Here is an 18,393-nt window from a genome sequence, read left to right as displayed (position 1 = left end):
AAACTTCAGCCATATAAGGACATCCATGCCCATTCTCCACCCACTGGTGTGGGCAGTATTAAGTAGTGGGTGGACATAGCAGACGACACAGATATTTCTCCATGTAGTTCTTTATAAGTAAGCTGGGACTGAACTGAACAGCAAACAGCTCAGCCGGCCTGCTTTTATAGGCAGCTGGCTGTCAACATTGTACCAATAGCAGCCCAGAGTTTCCCGCCTAAATTAACTTACCTAGACCTGAGAGAAAACTATATACACAATACCCCCTGCTGGCTAGGGTGAGAACTTCAATACATAACAGGCAAACATCAGGTGACTTAGAAATACAACCATACTGACTTCACTGTCTTTTTAGCCAGTAATGTGTGCACAGTCAGCATTTCAAAATAAACTACAGGGTAGATACAGGATAGCTATGGGTTGTGGTTAACATTGATTTTTATTTTTTTTAAAATATTATGTATTTATTAAACTTCTATACCACCCCTCATCCAAAGAACACAAAAATGCATACCATAGTAATCAACAAAAACAAAATTCCTTCTCTCCCCCCCTCCCAATTTAAAAGGCCCTAGATTGTTTAATTAGTCAAAGGCCTGAGAGAAGAAGAATGTTTTTGCCTGGCGCTTAAAATTAGGGTTGCCATATGTCCTCTTTTTCATGGGTATGTAAAATGAGAGTCACCATAGCGATCCAGATTTAAAAGTAGAAGTCAGCAAAGGTGTCCCTCTTTTTTTTACTCTTCAAAATATGGCAACCCTACCTCAATGTGCGTAACGAAGCTGCCAGGTGAGCCTCCCTTGGGAGAGCATTCCACAAGTGAGGCGCCACCACAGAAAAGGCCTGTTCTTGTGTTTCCACCCTCCAGACTTCTTGTGGAAGAGGCACACAAAGAAGGGCTTCGGATGATGGCCACAGTTTCTGAGTCAGCTCATATGAGGAGAGGCTGCAAAGTAAATGGGTGTGTGTAGCACAGCCTAATTGTCCTTATTTTTCAACGTCCTCAAGGGCAGATTCTCAGGCATCCTTTTCCAATATAGAATAAAGATGGGAAGAATAATGCGAGTGATTATTTTCCTTCTGAAACATGCATTGAGAACTTGCCATGTTGAGCAGATGGGACAGATAGCGGGAAGGGTGGTGGCAGTACAGTACACCTTCTCCCAAGGCCATCCTTACCTTATATTTTATGATAGTTCTAAGATGAGTATTAATCCATGAGTCAGATAAAGCAGTATTTAATCAAGCAATGCTAGCAGGCAATGCAATGTGAATTGGAGGTTAAGGCTGAGTCCCACGCCTGCACTTAGGCAGTATTTCACCTTTAATGAGATTACCTTCCAAGACCCCTGGGGCCTAAAGAAATTAGTAGCATTTAGTGATCTTCTTCAGCGATAGCTCTGTCTTTTGAAAATTAAAATTGATTCTTATTGTCTTGACATGTGAAGATCTTGAATGTGCCCTTTGACCTTGTATGTCTAGGGGAGCTGACAGCAGATGTGGAAGCAAAAGCTCTTATATCACCATGAACAGATTGTGTGTCTCAGGGCCCCAAACGCAGAGGAGGGTGATAGAAAATGGGTACACTCTACCAGGTTCTAGGGGAGCGCAGCTTGGGCTGCAAGCCCATTACTGTGAAGAGAAAAATTGAGGCTCAATGGTAAACCTTGCTTGAGAATAAGTATTCAAATTCCCCCCACCCCGTATTTCCAGCATCTTAGCTGGCGGAGAGGGGAGAAGGAAGTTTAAAAAAGAAAGGAAAGGAAGTGGGATGAGGCTGGATGTTTTGAATGTGGGAGGAAAAAGGGAAGGAAGTGGGTTGGTTTGGATAGATTGTGCATAAAAAGAAGTAGGGTCCATCTGTAAAGTGGGATGACCTGCTGTTGTCCTTCAAGCATTGCCTGCATCTGTATGGGGTGTCCAGCTCTTGTGAGATTGTCTGGAGCCAATTTGCTTGCACGATATGCAACCAACACAGACATGGCCAGCTACGAATATAATATCAGGCAGTCAGAAATGCAAAGAGCACAAGTAATGGGAACTAAAATAGACTAATCAATCCTTCCGTTTTTCAAATAGACAAGGATTGGAAGGGTGCCTTTGTCTGTTTAACTGCTGTTTTTGTTCCACACAATCATTTTCCTCTATAATGCACTGACATGAAGAATGTGCTTTTCCCATCACAAATGCAGTTAGGAGCAAACCTGATCTATTTTTGCTTTAAAAGTTGTGTTTGAGGGCCATTCAAATCAAAGTCGGGTAGGTTATAAAAAGAAAGAAATCCAAAATAATATACACTGAAAAGAGAGCTTCTGACTATCATATTTAGAGCTAATACTTTTTCTTACTCCACGTCACATTGGCAGGTAACCCTGAAGGATTTTCAGTTTGACTTGCTTATTTGAATATCTGGTAATATTTAATTTGTAGGATAATGCTTTCTTGGCACATCCGTGTTCTCTCTCTGACTCTGGAAGACTGTGGTCTGTATGTGTAAGTGGATTTAGGAGGAACCAGTGCCCCAGTCTTGTTAGAGAGATACTTCCAACAATCCAGTCTTGTGTGAAAACATTCACAAGCCAACTCTCAAAAGACCAGAAACTGTCTAACTTTATTTATTCTAGGTAAGCCTTGCAGTCAATAATTTTATTTTTCCTTCCGCTTGTGGACTTGGATAGCTTTTAAAGCATTGTGAAGTTCTTCATGTAAACTTACTGCCAAACCAATTTACCTGGAGTTGCCAAGCTTTAAAAACCATGTGAGCTGTTGTGTGTATACACCAAATGTGTATACATCACACATTATATGGGTATATACCATATATTTAAAGCACATTACCCTGAAAAAGAATGCCAAGAACTGTAGTTTACCCCTCACAGAGTCATCAGCACCCTTAAACTACGGTTCCCAAGATTCATGAGGTGTTTGCTTTAAATGTGTGTAATGTATACAGCTATCAGCCATGTAAACAACATACAAATAGTGCTATGCACTTAGAAGAAGGCAGTCTAACTCTGGAATGTGAGGGTTCTTTCCTATACAGTTCTACCTTGGATACTGAACGCCTTCCAATTCAAACGTTTTGGCTCCTGAACGCCGCAAACCCGGAAATGAGTGTTCCAGTTTGCAAACGTTCGTTGGAACCCAAACATCCGACACAGCTTCCGATTAGCTGCAGGACTTCCGAGGTACAACTGTATTTGCAACCCTCAGCCTCCAAACTTTTGCATATACTTCAGTGGGATTAATTCAGAGCAAGTGTTTCAATGCTATGTTTTAAAATCCTTCTTTTAGGAAAAATGAGTTTATATTTCTCCCAAAGTCATTTTCAATTGCCTTTGTTTTAGTTCCATTTTCCGGCTCGCAATTTATTTTCATCTGGTGCTCAGCGTGCAAAGGTTTAAGATTAAGGCTGTGCATATTTCCGTCTAAAAACAGAATGAAAAATTAAGCAATATTTTACAGGCAGACGTAGCTATTGATAGATGTCTCAGAGAAATTGGAAACCAGCATGCTGTACCTCAGCCAGACAGAGTGATATTTATATTTGTTATAAAAAGCTATTTCATGAGGAGCATGTATTAAACTGAGCACATGGCTATACCGTTCAGAATTGGCTCAAGAATCTGAAGTGCAGTTATAACGAAGTCCCACTAATTTCAGTAGAACTTTCACCAGTTAAAATGCATTTAAGATGACACATTGTGAGCTGCAACCTTAAATGTACTTGTTAGGGAATAAAGCATGGCCGATAATCGGGGATAATGGGAGTTATAGCCCAACAACATCTGGCCACAGCTTTCCCATTCCTGCCCTAGTCTAAGAGTCATGGCTAGCTACCAATACTTTGGTCAATGCTTTCCTATCTTTGTGCTTTTTTACATTATAGTTTATAAATACAAAACCAACAGCTTATAAAATATGTGGAGAATAACAGTAGCAAATACAAAAAGATGTGTGACAAAAAGAGCAGAAGGAAAAACTCGTGTTACTGTCTTCTCTTGCTTCCTTGAGTGGTGAGAAGTTCCAGGGGCAGCACTATGGGATTCATTTTAATTTTGACAAGAGACCACTGCAGACAAATGGTGCCTTTGTAGTATTCCTTCCAATTATAAATATACAAGCAGAACACAGTGGAGGCAGACAGGTGCTCCTTTAGCGGGCAACACAGCTGCTAATTCTGCATGATTCCCAGAGAGCAGCTGCTGCTGCTGCTGCCCTCTCCAAGGCTGCAACACCTCTGTTTAGCTAACTCCAGCTGCCTCTTCTCAAAATTCTAACTGCAAAATGCTTTATTTTACCTAGCACAGTCCTTGCACTGCGCTGTCTCCGATTCCAACCCAATTGGGGATTTTCCCATTCAGGGAACCATCCACTGGTACTGAGAACTGTTAAGGTTCTTAAGTCTCTGACAACTACTATGTGACAGTTCAGACAACTCATCGTGGGAAAACTCACCTAACGTCATTGCCGCTTCCAAACGAGGCTTGGCTGCCATTACTGAAATGGATCACACTTGCAAGTTTCCTGAGGAAGAGAAAATTAGACAAGTTAACAAGAATTAAGAGCACACAGGATAAATAATATATTTAGAAATGTGTCTCTCTTCCTTCAGGTCAGATTCCCTTTAGTGAATGAAAGACAGCATGTACCCCTTCCACAAAGCCGTTGCCCCAAACTCAGGTATATGCTTGCACAAGATCGATTTTTCTTCAGATAGCAAGCTTCTGTTCTGTCACTCACCAACATAAATTAGAATTTCTCTGACAATGGGCTCTCCTCATTATGTCATCAAATTTCTAAAATGGAGTTTCACTAACAAGTAAGGTTCTGGAGGTCCATTCTTAACCCTGAAACTGTTCTTAACCACTTTAGCTAATGGGGCCTCCCGTTGCATCACCACAGTTTCTGTTCTCATCCTGAAGCAAAGTTCTTAACCCGAGGTACTATTTCTGGGTTAGCGGAGTCTGTAACCTGAAGCATCTGTAACCTGAAGCGTCTGTAAGCTGAGGTACCACTGTATAGGCATTCAGCAATCAACTTGTTTTTCCCCCCTCTCAGCTGATCTTGACTATACAAATACTTCGCATTTAAAACCTGCAGGACATTTATTCCTAAATTCTGTAATGTAGCCTCAAGCCCAACCCTTCTGCTGTAGAGAAGTTATAAAAAATAATAACCCTTCTAAAAAAAACCACCACTGCAAAAATACATTTCCTCCTATTGGTCACAAAAAGTTTTATTTGTCTGTGAATTCTGCTTAGGCCTCCTTTCAAAATGCCAGTGTAGTTCCAGGTGTGTTTTTTTAGATGTCACTTTCCCAACAGCATCTTTTGTCATTGTTGACAGGTACGTTTATTTTTGTTCTAATAGAGGAATTCTCACCAGTCTCAAATATGAGGATTCAGAAAGATGATGATGATAATAATTTATTATTTATACCCCGCCCATGTGCCTGGGTTTCCCCAGCCACTCTGGGCGGCTTCCAACAAAGTATTAAAATACAGTAATCCAGTAATAAAATACAGTAAAGATAGCGTACGCTATTCAAATTATTAAAAATGTGTTTATGGTCGGCCAACGCTATTTACTTGATGACTTGTACTTCTGTTTGTGGAACAAATTTGTGTTAGTAGAGACTCCTGCTTAGGGTTGCCATATTCCCAAAAGTGAAATGGGGAGAAATGTGACTCTAGGCATATATTCATGAAAGTTCCAGTAAAATTGTTTCCCATTAAGGTGATTATTTGCGGGGGTCTTTCTATCCTAGGCCCAGAAATGGGGGGTGGGGAGAAAAATGTTCCTTATTACTGGCAATAAAGAGTCAAGGTACACCAGGATTTCTTCACGTTGTGAACTCTCAGCTGTCGTGTGTAGGGAATTCCAGAAGCATCTCCATCACTCAGAAAGCAGAACCCTGACTGGCAGTGGGCCAGGATCCAAAACTAATTCCTTAAGCCAGGTTGCCTTTTCACTTGCTTCTTTTGAAACAGCAGCCCCTAATACCACATGACAAACTACATTTAAAATTGAAGGGTCTTGCTGAAACAGTGTGTGCTACTACATGGGGATAAGATTGAATCTCGGAACCAAACTATTGAATGCACTTGCATTGTCTGAAACATGGTGGTGCTCTATTTTTTTGTTATCATCTTTTCTGTTTAGTTCAAGCTATACGATTGGGTTAGCTTGCTTGTATTATTTTATACCCAGTGGCGTAGCGTGGGGGGTGCAGGGGGGGCCGGGCGCAACATCTGGGGGGAGCGTGCTCGCACTCGCAGCTCTCTGCCCCCTGCTAAAATCCACGGGTTAGGGGGCGCAAATTACTTGCCTTGCCCCGGGTGCTGACAACCTACGCTACGCCACTGTTTATACCATGTTTCATTTAAGTTGTTAAATTTCGTTAGTGTTGTATTGTTTTTATACAAATCCAGGTTAGTTTTTTGTATTTATTGATAATATGTTTACGTACTTCTGTTTCTAATACATTCTTGGAATCAATTTTATTGTTTATATGTTGTGAGCCACTTTGGGCACAGTTTTGTAGAAAAGTGGAATATAAATAAATAGATGATGATGATGATAAGTTGTTTAAAGGAAGAGGTGTCCACTGGCTTAGAATAATGCACTAGCCCTTTAGATCCTGGTCACTGCTGCATACCCTCCAACATTTCTCCAATGAAAATAGGGGCATCCCATTCCACAATGTTAATTTTACTATTTATACCAGCACGTCTTACAGAGTTGCCCCAGCCACTCTGGACAGCTTCCAGCATATATAAAAACATAATAAAACACTTTAAAAACTTCCCTATACAGGATTGCCTTCAGATGGCTCAGGGCTTAGAAAATTCCATACCCTCCAACATTTATCCAATGAAAATAGGGACATCCTAAGGAAAAGTGGGACATTCTGAGATCAAATCAGAAACCGGGACGGCTTCTCAAAATCAGGGATGTCCCTGGAAAATAGGGACACTTGGAGGGTCTGTGGCTGTTAGAGCAATCCTATACATGACTATACTGTACGCAAAGTAATGCGTACAAAAATGAATGTAACAGGGTAAGGGCTGAAACAAAATCCATGCATTATTGAGAGGAACATACAAAAATGCATTATATTAGGGGAAACTGTATACTAAAATGTGCTAATATTAAAACATAATATATTTATATTTAATATGTTTATTTGCTGCCCATCTGCCCCCACCACTCTGGGCAGCTTTCAACAAATTATTTAAAAAACCCAACCATTAAAAACTTCCCTATACAGGGCTTCTAAAAGTCAGGTGTTTATTTTCTTAACATCTGGCAGGAGAAATGCAACACTAAAATGCTGATGGATTTTCACGAGGACTTTTTATCAAAACACTTTTCAAACTGATGTAGAAATGTGGAGAACTAAATTTTGCAAAGCGGGAAAAATGAAAAACTCAGAGAAACCAAACCTACATAATTTGCCCATTCCTGGCTATCATGCACTTGATTCGTCAGAGATTACTGAGAAAATGTGTGTATCTTTTTTTGATGTACGACTGAAGTGTGCCTCTAATTTACTTTAATGCGAGGACTATGCTGCAGTTAGGGACGCGGGTGGCACTGTGGGTTAAACCACAGAGCCTAGGACTTGCCGATCAGAAGGTCGGCGGTTCAAATCCCTGCGACGGGGTGAGCTCCCGTTGCTCAGTCCCTGCTCCTGCTAACCTAGCAGTTTGAAAGCACGTCAAAGTGCAAGTAGATAAATAGGTACCACTCCGGCGGGAAGGTAAACGGCGTTTCCGTGCACTGCTCTGGTTCACCAGAAGCGGCTTAGTCATGCTGGCCACATGACCCGGAAGCTATATGCCGGCTCCCTTGGCCAATAAAGCAAGATGAGTGCCGCAACCCCAGAGTCGGCCACGACTGGACCTAATGGTCAGGGGTCCCTTTACCTTTTTATGCTGCAGTTATCCAGTTTGAAAAATGCTGTTCTGTAGTATTAGTACAGTATTGCAAATTAGGCAAGTGCCCTTACTATTTTGTTTTACCACCATGCATACTATTTAACAGCTGGTTCTTGTCTTATAAATTGTAGACCATTACATGAAACAAAACTTCCTGCATTAGCAGAACTCTAGGAGCAAAACAATCTGAAGGCATCTGATCAGAAATTAGGCTACTCTGCCAAAGACAAATGGATTTTGTCACTCTGGCACTTCAGGAAAATCAGAGCATTTTGCAGTCTTTCCAGCTGTGCGGTCTCTACCTAGTGTTGAGGCCTCAGAAGGGAGGTTAATAAAGGAACATATGGTATGTGTACAATTTGCACAGTGTCCACAGAACTCGCACCATAATTTTGACAATGCAGGAAGCCTATTAGATTTATAGGTTTAATGTTGAAATACCCTGGGGCCGAAGTAGGATTTTAAATAGGCTGGGGTTTCCATGGTTTATGTGAAGCAGAGAAACAACTAAAGGTTGCAGGAGACTCTCTTGCAGGGGTAATGCTTTGTAATGGAGACTCCTTTCAGCTCCTTAAAGATTCTGCCTCCCGGAAAGCTGTGCTTTTCAAGTGCTGTGTGTGGTTATTTTTGGCAAAGTATATGGGGAGCTTTTGGTTTTCCAAGTGCAGTTATTTTTGCAGACTGCAGTTGTTGGTTTTTGGGGGTTTGTAGAGATGAATAAAGACAGACAACAAGATGTTTTCTTTCTGAGAGCTTGCGTGTGTGCCAGATGAAAGTGAGAGAGAGAGAGATTCTTCCTCCTCTAGCCTCACAGCATCTCCTTTTATTCAAAGTTACAAAAAGCATGGCCACGAATGTGCCAGTGGCTGATTGGCTCAATACAAGACAAAGAAACTGAAATCCTATTGGCTCATTTGTATGTAAGGCGGGCTTACATAGCTCCATAGATCTTTGGCACATGAAAGACAGAATGTTAGAGCTGTATTTAGACAGGCATATAAGCTCTTAATCCACCTATGACTAAGATTGATAATGTTATAACGAAGGTGTTTACTAATGTTTAGATTGTTATATAAACTCACACAATTAATTATACATTGAGGATTAACACATCATTGTGATTTACACATCATTGTGAACTAAAGGTGAACTAAAGAAGACAAGTGTGGTATGTAAGGAATGCTATACAGAAAGATCTGTGCCAGGCACAGACCTTTAGCCTTGTGCGTGAAAGAGAGGGAGAGAAGCGTGATTGATTATAAACAGGCCTTATAGTCTGTTTTAGAAGCAAAGAGAAGATAGAAATAATTCCCAGAATGCAGGAGGAAAAGAACCAATGTTTTACTATACTAGGCACATAGAAATAACATGTCTACATCTCCTCCTTTTTTTTCTTCTTTGCGAGGTAAGGCAACTAGGTGAATAAAGCAACAATACTTCCGGATTAGTGGTTTGCCATCAAATGCCGGAAATAATACTGCTAGGCTTGATGGGGCAAAAGTACTTCAAGATTAGTGGTGTGCCAACGAATCTCAAAATAATCCTACCCACATCTCCCCTTTTATTTTTGTTTTTTCTTACTGGTGGCGTTGCCATTTCGCATAATAGGCTGCAAGGAGCGCGCTAGGTGGTGGTGGAGGAGAGAGAAGGCGAGAAAAAAGATTTGTAAGGCTAGGAATGCATTGGAGAAAGCAACAAAACAAAATTAATATACATACAATAATAATTACATAAAAAAAGGCATTGCGTAGCCAATCGAGATTAGGGAGCCACGCCATAGACCACAAGGAAAAGGAATCCCAGAGTCCGGAAAATCCGATATCCTTTTTAATGTGGTGAGTGAGATTTTGCAAATGAGAAATTTGCCTTTGAACGGCCTTAGAATTGTCAGTGATGTTAAAACAGCACATTTCCTTGAATTGTTCGCAACCATAATGATGTACCATGAGTAGGTAGTCCAAAGTAGATTTCGACCTTAATAAACCGTTGCGAAGTTCGGCTTGCTCTGTGTTGAGAAGATGAAGCGCCTGAGAGGTAAAGTTCAGGGATTTTGCTGCAGAGCAAGCTAAGGAATTAATATTTGCGCTATTACGCACAGCCAAACCTGGAACACCTAAGAGAGAGACAGCTAAAGAGATGTATTCAGACCTGCTAGGGAGAGAGACAAGATCATCACAGTCATCAGACAATTCAACACTACGCTGATGTCTAGAGTAAGAGAAATGATGTTTTCCAGGCAATATGATAGACAGACGGCTTAAACAACAAGGTGTGCCGTGACTAATGTTTGCCGGAATGTAATTGAAAGTGTAACCTGGGCAGGACCAAAACCAGCCTGCTGGCAGTTCTGTGTACTTATATATATAAGAAATATTTACATAATCAGAGCAATTAAAGTTATTTTTGCCCATTTTCACGCAGTTTTGTTTCGTACAGTTGACCATACGTGCACAAGTAGCATTATAAGAGGCCATTGCGGAATCCATATAGGATCAGTGGACTTCCAAGTAAGTGGAAGCACAAACTTACTCATTTATTTGAATGGTTGCTTGTAATTGTTGCAACAAATCTCTTCCCCACAAATTAAGATGAATTTTGAGCACACAGGGCTGAATATATGCAATAACTTCAGAGCTATCAGGCAAAGAGACAGGCAGCCACTGTGCGCTTTTGCAAGAAGCCTGATTACCTCCCACGCCCCACACTTCAGGAGAAGTTTCAAGCGGCCAAGTTTGTTCCCAAAAATTACTGGAAATGACCGAAACATCCGCACCAGTGTCTATCAGACCCTCTAATATTTTTCCATTGATTTTATACTTACGAAGGAGTTTCTCTCTTCCAATACGTTGGGTCACAGCTAGAAGCTGTGGGGAAAAAGATAAAGAGAGCTTGTGCAGATTAGTGTCAATAGCGCAAACAACATCAGGTGGTGAAGGCAGCATCACCAAATGAGCAAAAGATTCACCCTTTGTTAACTGCATGGGCATATGGCTCCAAAATTGAACCATGATTGTGCCCACATAGTCAGGAGGCAAGGCACCTGGGATGACATGAATGCCTTGTTTTGCAGCAGAAAATTTAGGTAAAATTAAACCTGTGATATTAGGAGGAAGTGGACCTGCCATTTGGCTGGCCATGATTATGATTTCACCAGGCAATGCAGTGTTTTTGGTCTCTTGATTAATCAAATCAATGGCAAATTCAGAAGGCATATTTTTAGTAACTTTTGCAGCAGCAGAAACCAAAGGCTGACATCTCTCTATTCTTTGGGGCCCGAGAGACTGGGCCCAGTGAAGTTTCCCTGAGACCTACATTGATTTGCCCAATGATAGCCTTTCCCACACTTTGGACATTTTTTGGAAGGTCTGGTCGTGGTATTTGCATTATTATTCTTCTGTGCAGTCCCACCTTGGGCCTTGCACTGCTTTGCAAAATGACCAGGACGGTGACAATTATAACAGTTTCCTGTTTGTCTCACGGAAGCCTGAAGTGCATTGGCAAACAAAGATATTGTATGAGATTGACTCCCTACTTCCGAACACGCTTTTATCAAATCTGCAAGGGAATATGTTGAACGGCTTATGATTGATTGCAGCATTTTTTTACAGTCCATGTTAGAGTTCTCATAAGCCAATTTTTTTAGCAACTCATTCTGAGCCGTTTCATTATCTATCTGTCTACAGATAGATTCCTTCAATCTATCCACAAATTGATGGTATGGCTCTGTATTCTGCTGTTTAACATTTACAAAGGAACTCAGTGGCTGTCCTGAGACAGGAATTTTACGAAATGCACGCTGCACGCAAGTTGCAGTGCGCTGAAAGTGTGAAGGTGACAACACGGCTTGGGCAGCCAGGGTCTCAAATGGAGGAGCGCCGAAAAGCTGGCTTGCTGTATGCGTTGGATCAGCCAGAGCTATGGCGGCATGTTTAAATTCATTTTCAAAAACTAAAAATTGCGCTGGAGATAACATCATCCTCATCAAATCTTTCCAGTCACTCGGAATCATTGTATAAGAGGTAGAAATGCCCTCTATAATACCCATTACATAAGAAGATTTAAGACCTGAATCACTAATGGCTTTCCTGAGATCTTTCATGACAGCATAAGGCAATTTTTCATGATAAACTTGTAATTGCTGACCTCCAGGAGCATTTTGATATGTGAGAGGAAAAATTAATGGCATTTCACCAGCCCATGCAGCTGTTTCTTCCAATGAAAAAAGCCCATCTTGCTTAGCCTGTAAAAGCCCAGCACGGACGGCTCCATATTGTTTTGGCAAAGCAGCATGGTCTAGAGACAAAGAGGAAGGGACAAAGGCATGCCGATTTGCTTGTTCAGGCAGAGAAGGGGGGTGAGGGGGGATTGGGGGGGAATTTGTAAACTGAGACGGTTCAGGAGCAAGGGAAGGAGAAAAGGGAGGGGGATTTCGGCTAGGTGATGAAGGAGACAAAGGGGGCAAAATCAGAGGGTATGGCGGGGGGGAGGTTTCTGCAGTTGCCAGCAATGGAGAAATTGAAAGAGAAGATTGTTCTAATTTTGCTATGGCGTTAGCACACTTTTGCCATGTGAGTAGGCAGCTGATTGGAGCACGTGGCTCGGAAAATAAAATTTTGCCGATCTTCTCCCATGTGCTAATTTGCAATGAGCCTTCTGCTTGATAAAAAGGACATTGATGATTTATTTCCTGCAGTAGCTGTTCAATCTCTTTTAGAGAAATTTGAACTTTGTCTATTGTCTGTCTTACTAACGAAAGAAGCTCTTTCGCGTGAGCCTTTTGCACCTTACTTAAATCCCCTCCCATACTAACGAATTAAGCGCTTTAGACTTTTTCCCAGTCGGGTTAGTATGAGGAATGCTTTTGGCTCTAAAGGGATCTCTATTGGGATCTGATTACTTACCCTTCTTCAGGATCACGTCGGGGTCACCAGATGTTGGTTTTTGGGGGTTTGTAGAGATGAATAAAGACAGACAACGAGATGTTTTCTTTCTGAGAGCTTGCGTGTGTGCCAGATGAAAGTGAGAGAGAGAGAGATTCTTCCTCCTCTAGCCTCACAGCATCTCCTTTTATTCAAAGTTACAAAAAGCATGGCCACGAATGTGCCAGTGGCTGATTGGCTCAATACAAGACAAAGAAACTGAAATCCTATTGGCTCATTTGTATGTAAGGCGGGCTTACATAGCTCCATAGATCTTTGGCACATGAAAGACAGAATGTTAGAGCTGTATTTAGACAGGCATATAAGCTCTTAATCCACCTATGACTAAGATTGATAATGTTATAACGAAGGTGTTTACTAATGTTTAGATTGTTATATAAACTCACACAATTAATTATACATTGAGGATTAACACATCATTGTGATTTACACATCATTGTGAACTAAAGGTGAACTAAAGAAGACAAGTGTGGTATGTAAGGAATGCTATACAGAAAGATCTGTGCCAGGCACAGACCTTTAGCCTTGTGCGTGAAAGAGAGGGAGAGAAGCGTGATTGATTATAAACAGGCCTTATAGTCTGTTTTAGAAGCAAAGAGAAGATAGAAATAATTCCCAGAATGCAGGAGGAAAAGAACCAATGTTTTACTATACTAGGCACATAGAAATAACATGTCTACATGCAGTTATAAAGTTTATAGAATTAGAGCTGGTTTAATCTTATCCATCCATACATTTTTCATTGCACATACCGTAAGCAGGTTTGCTCCCTCCACCACCTGCTTTCTGATGCTGTGCAACAATTTCTGCTTGTGCAATGGGACTCCCCACGCATGCATCACACCCTCCTCAGAGTGTTAGGGGAACTCCTAGAACAGATTGAGGGGATACACAAACAAAAATCCTTGCACTGTTAGAATGAGTGACTTAGCACTACATGGCATTCCACCCTATATGTATACAGTGGTACCTCGGGTTATATACGCTTCAAGTTACAGACTCTGCTAACCCAGAAATAGTGCTTCAGGTTAAGAACTTTGCTTCAGGATGAGAACAGAAATCGTGCTCCGGCGGCGTGGCAGCAGCAGGAGGCCCCATTAGCTAAAGTGGTGCTTCAGGTTAAGAACAGTTTCAGGTTAAGTACGGACCTCTGAAACGAATTAAGTACTTAACCCGAGGTACCAATGTATTTTATCAGGAATAATTTCATATCTGAAAATGCTGATACTTTTTAATATTTTAACTGAAACCTCTGTCCTGCAGCTTCTAGTGTGCTAGGCTTAGGAAAGCCAAATGAACTTTTTTACACAGGACAAGCCCTCTATTTGAAAGACTGTCAGGGGATAGTTTTCCATTTGAAAGGTTCTCTAGCCTAAATGTGGTTTAAAGATAATTATAAGAAGGGAAGCCTTAGTGGTTAGCACCTGGACAGCCATGGTGACATGTACTCTGTTTCTATTACAGAAATTATTTCTGCATTTGCATCTCTCAATAAGTAAATTGGTACATGCAAATTGTATTCGAAACTACATCTTTTGGGGTGATGTGTACTCTGTCTCCATTGATTCTGGAATAAGATATATGCATGCAACCTGAATGAACACATGTGAAACTAACATAGACCAGAAATAGATTGATATGTCTACCTCTATTGCACACAATTGTATATGTTACCATTGGTACTACCTTCTTACTTACGTATATCACCTTGAAGCAAGTTTTAGGGTTTACTTTGAACCTTTTTTCCTAACTAAACTGCAAATACAAGGTCAAGAAACCCGATAAACCTTTACATTTTTTTAAGTATTTACCTTTTCTACAAACCGCACCCAAGGTAAGCATTTTAGTTCTTAGCTTCTATATTTAAAAAATGAAATTGACACTCAGGATCAGTCTTACATTGTGTAGCATGATGGTATGTGAATCTGATGTATCTGTTTCATATTGAATATGAAATATTTACAAAGCTACATCCTCATCTTATGGGGGATTTCATTTTCCTTATATAAATCCTGTCAGTGAAAAGGAGTTGCAAAAAACAGAAGCCCTTATAAGAAACAATGTCTGTGTAATATGAAAGCCATCTTATGAGTAAAGTGGGGGGAAGCATAACTCAGGGCTTCTGAAGGTGTGTGTGTGTGTGTGTGTGTGGTCCATCTTAAATGGAACAAGCCTGTGTTCCCCAGATGTTCACTTTGTCTTGCCTTTGACAGGTTTACAATACTGTATTTAGTTCTTTTTTCTATTGTAAAATAAAGGTGCCATTTCATCACTCTGTTGTGTTGTATAGAACTCTTTAAAAGCACAGAATGTCAGAGAAGTCACTGAAGACCTTCAGCAAGCCATGTTCTGAAAGGAATAACTTATCTCTTCCAGAACTCCAGAGGGCCAATTCACTATTTACACAGTGTTTTTCCCAGTGAGCATTCTAGGGTTATCTAATGCACAGCCTGTGACTATCCAGTCCCAAAAGTTTTTTTTTGGTGACTCCTCAATTTGTCATTTAAAAAATGCTGCAACAACAACAACAGCAATAATGATGATGATGATGATGCAGCTGCTTCAGTGGGTTATATGTTGTGATGCCAACAACACTCCAAAAAAAGTCTGTGTTTTTGTTAAAGTGCTGAATGCTCCTATATGTCCCATGCTGTGATGTCAAGTTTTTTTTTGTGGCCCTCCAAGGCCCCCACCCTAACTTGTCTATTAAATTGTTTCTTTCTGAATGCTCTCATGTGCTTGCCCTGTTTTGATGCCAAAATTACATTTACTGACCACTCCTGTGTCCCTTGCAATGATTCTGATACTATAACTTTTTAATGACTACCCCTTCTTCCTCCTCCTCCTCCTTTGGTGATCACTCATAGCCGAGTAAGATTGTCCTCCAAGAACATGGTCTTAACAGTGAGTCCTTAAGTGACTCTGGAGGCCAATTCTAGATCCACATGTCCTTCCACAGTGGGTACATAGGTTTCCAGGCAGGAGTTGAGGGTTTGCCAAATGTGCCTTCCTCTTAGCTCATTTCTCCTTTTTGCCCTGTGTTCATGCTTCCTCAAAGTACATGACACCTTTGGTAAAGGCTGTTCTCCAATTGGAGCACTTGCAGGCTAGTGTTTCCCAGTTATCAGTGCTTATGTTACATTTTTTTTAAATGTGCCTTGAGAGCATCTTTAAACCTCTTTTGTTGTCCACCAGTATTTCGCTTTCCATTCTTGAGTTGGGAATAGATTAGTTGCTTTGGAAGACAATAATCAGGGCAGCCACACAACATGACCAGTTCAACAAAGTTGTTGTTGAAGAATCATTGCTTCAACAATGGTGATATTTGTTTCTTCCAGTACACTGGCATTAGTTCAGCTGTCTTCCCAAGTGATGTGTTAATTTTTCGGAGGCACCGTTGATGGAATCTTTCGAGGAGTTGGAGATGGCGTTTCTAAGTGGTTCATGTTTCATGAGCGTATAGTAAAGTTGGTAGCAGATTAGCTTTGTATGACTACTCCAATCCCCTCATGAGTGTATCATTTAAAAGCAATGAATTCCTATGCTCCAATCATACAAGTATTTATATGCCACTCCCAATCCATGCCGAATGGTAGCAAAATTCCAGAGGGTTCCAGGTGCTCATCCAAGGTTGTGATCCATGCTGTCAGTGTATGTTAGGTATGAATGAGAAAAAAGAAAGTAAGTCCTGAGACGCAAGGTAGATACCCCCTTTCAACTTTCCCTGTTCCACGTTTAGTTCCAGTAAAAAAATAATAATAGTAAGCTGAGGGACATAGCGTGATGATTCTGGCTGCGGTTTTAAATACAGTACACACACAATATGAGCACCATCTAGTGGAGACAGTGAATATCTGTTTAAACAAACTCCCATATCCAGTTCCTACCTTTTTGTCTTTGATATACTGTACCATTCTTCCTATTCAAGGAACCCATCACAAAGGATATACTATTTTCTCGATGCATGATATTGAAGTTTACACTTGTCAGAAATGACTGGGGCATAAAAGACACCCCCCCAAAAAAAACCCAACAACCCCAAATAGGGGCCCATTAGATTCATGTTTTGCTTAAAATGGAACAAAACAGGTTATGACTACACATCCTGTGTTCTAACACTGAGCAGCCTTCCTCCAGTTTGCTGAGGTTGATGCGACTTGTAGTCCAAGACATCTGGAGAGCACCAGGTTGGGGAAGGCTGCCCTAGACCAAAGCAACTTCATCAATGCATCAAAGCAAAGGGATTCCCAGTTGGTGCTCCAGTGATCAGATTCACCTGCCGTCCCTTGATTTGGCAAAATACAAGCCCAAGTCAAAATTTTGAAAATACAGTGGTACCTCGGGTTACATACGCTTCAGGTTACAGACTCCGCTAACCCAGAGAACAGAAATCGTGTGGCGGCAGCGGGAGGCCCCATTAGCTAAATTGGTGCTTCAGGTTAAGAACAGTTTCAGGTTAAGAACGGACCTCCGGAACGAATTAAGTACTTAACCTGAGGTACCACTGTAGTATAAGGCAGTGTTATCTGATAACTTTCTATTTACCTTTTGAAAAGGCTTTCCTATTCAATTCTGATATCAGTCCCCACCCGAACCTATGTTGACCAAACTATTCTGTTGATCTTCGCACTATTATATCAACTGTTTGCCCCAGCAACGTTCCTCACTAAAGCTTCTATGCCTTAACAGTCTGCATGGCACAGAAATGGCCAACTGGACATTCCCCACAACAAGGCTGTGAAAGGGAAATACTGGGACTTACTATACATTCGTTTTCTTTAGGGGGTGAAGGGTATCCTTGGATATACGGGATCCAATGCCATCCACCTGAGAGTTCTCAAATAACTCAAATGTGAAATTGCTGATCTTCTAAAAGGTGAGAAGGTTGTGGGTCTTCGATTCTAAACACTTATAAAACATCCTGCCAATCCAACTTCAAATACAAGTCAGGACACTGTTATCTCCCTATTGCTGGGGCCTGAAGGTTGAGACCTGTGAGGGAATGGCTAGTCACAAACAAAATCCGATTAATACTGAAGATTAATTGCTGAGACCGAAAGAGAAATTTACAACAATCCTGCAAAGTAGTACAGTGTTGAAGTCCCTCCGACTCCCTGGTGGTAGAAAGGCAAGGCTGGGTGAAGAGCTTGCGAAGCTGATCGTAGCAGAAGCCCCGGTGGAAGGAGGGAGTAGCTGTCTGCTCTGGAGGCAAGTTGTGTAATCAAAGCCATCGCCCTAATCCTGTTTTCCTCCTCCTTCCCTGACCCCAAAGTAGTTTTATGAGAGGGCATATTCCAACCCACGGGGATCTTTTCAGTCTTACTACTACCAATGTGTCAGCCTCCTTTCACAAGTTTCCGTTAAGGCAGTGGCGTAGCGTGGGTTGTCAGCACCCAGGGCAAGGCAAGTAATTTGTGTCCCCTAACCCGTGGATTTGCGCCCCCTAACCTGTGGATTTGCGCCCCCTAACCCTAACCCCCAGTGGTTTGATCTCTTTTTTAAATTGTTGC

At 41.3% G+C, this 18,393-nt stretch overlaps 1 protein-coding gene across 1 annotated transcript in view; it reads right to left on the bottom strand.

Annotated features, from left to right (window-relative positions):
• KANK4 (KN motif and ankyrin repeat domains 4) overlaps positions 1-18,232 on the bottom strand; it is a 67,456-nt gene extending 49,224 nt beyond the window's left edge. Inside the window, exons 1-2 of the mRNA XM_082228724.1 lie at positions 17,646-18,232; positions 4,459-4,527 (exon numbers count right to left, since the gene is read on the bottom strand). The gene's annotated coding sequence lies outside the window, so the exon portion shown is untranslated. The remainder of the gene's footprint in view (positions 1-4,458; positions 4,528-17,645) is intronic.
• Between the last annotated feature and the right edge of the window lie 161 nt (positions 18,233-18,393).

This window comes from Podarcis vaucheri (genome assembly GCF_965113315.1).
Source record: "Podarcis vaucheri genome assembly, chromosome: 6".
Classification (NCBI taxonomy): domain Eukaryota; kingdom Metazoa; phylum Chordata; class Lepidosauria; order Squamata; family Lacertidae; genus Podarcis; species Podarcis vaucheri.
This window is presented reverse-complemented; position numbering and strand designations above follow the sequence as displayed.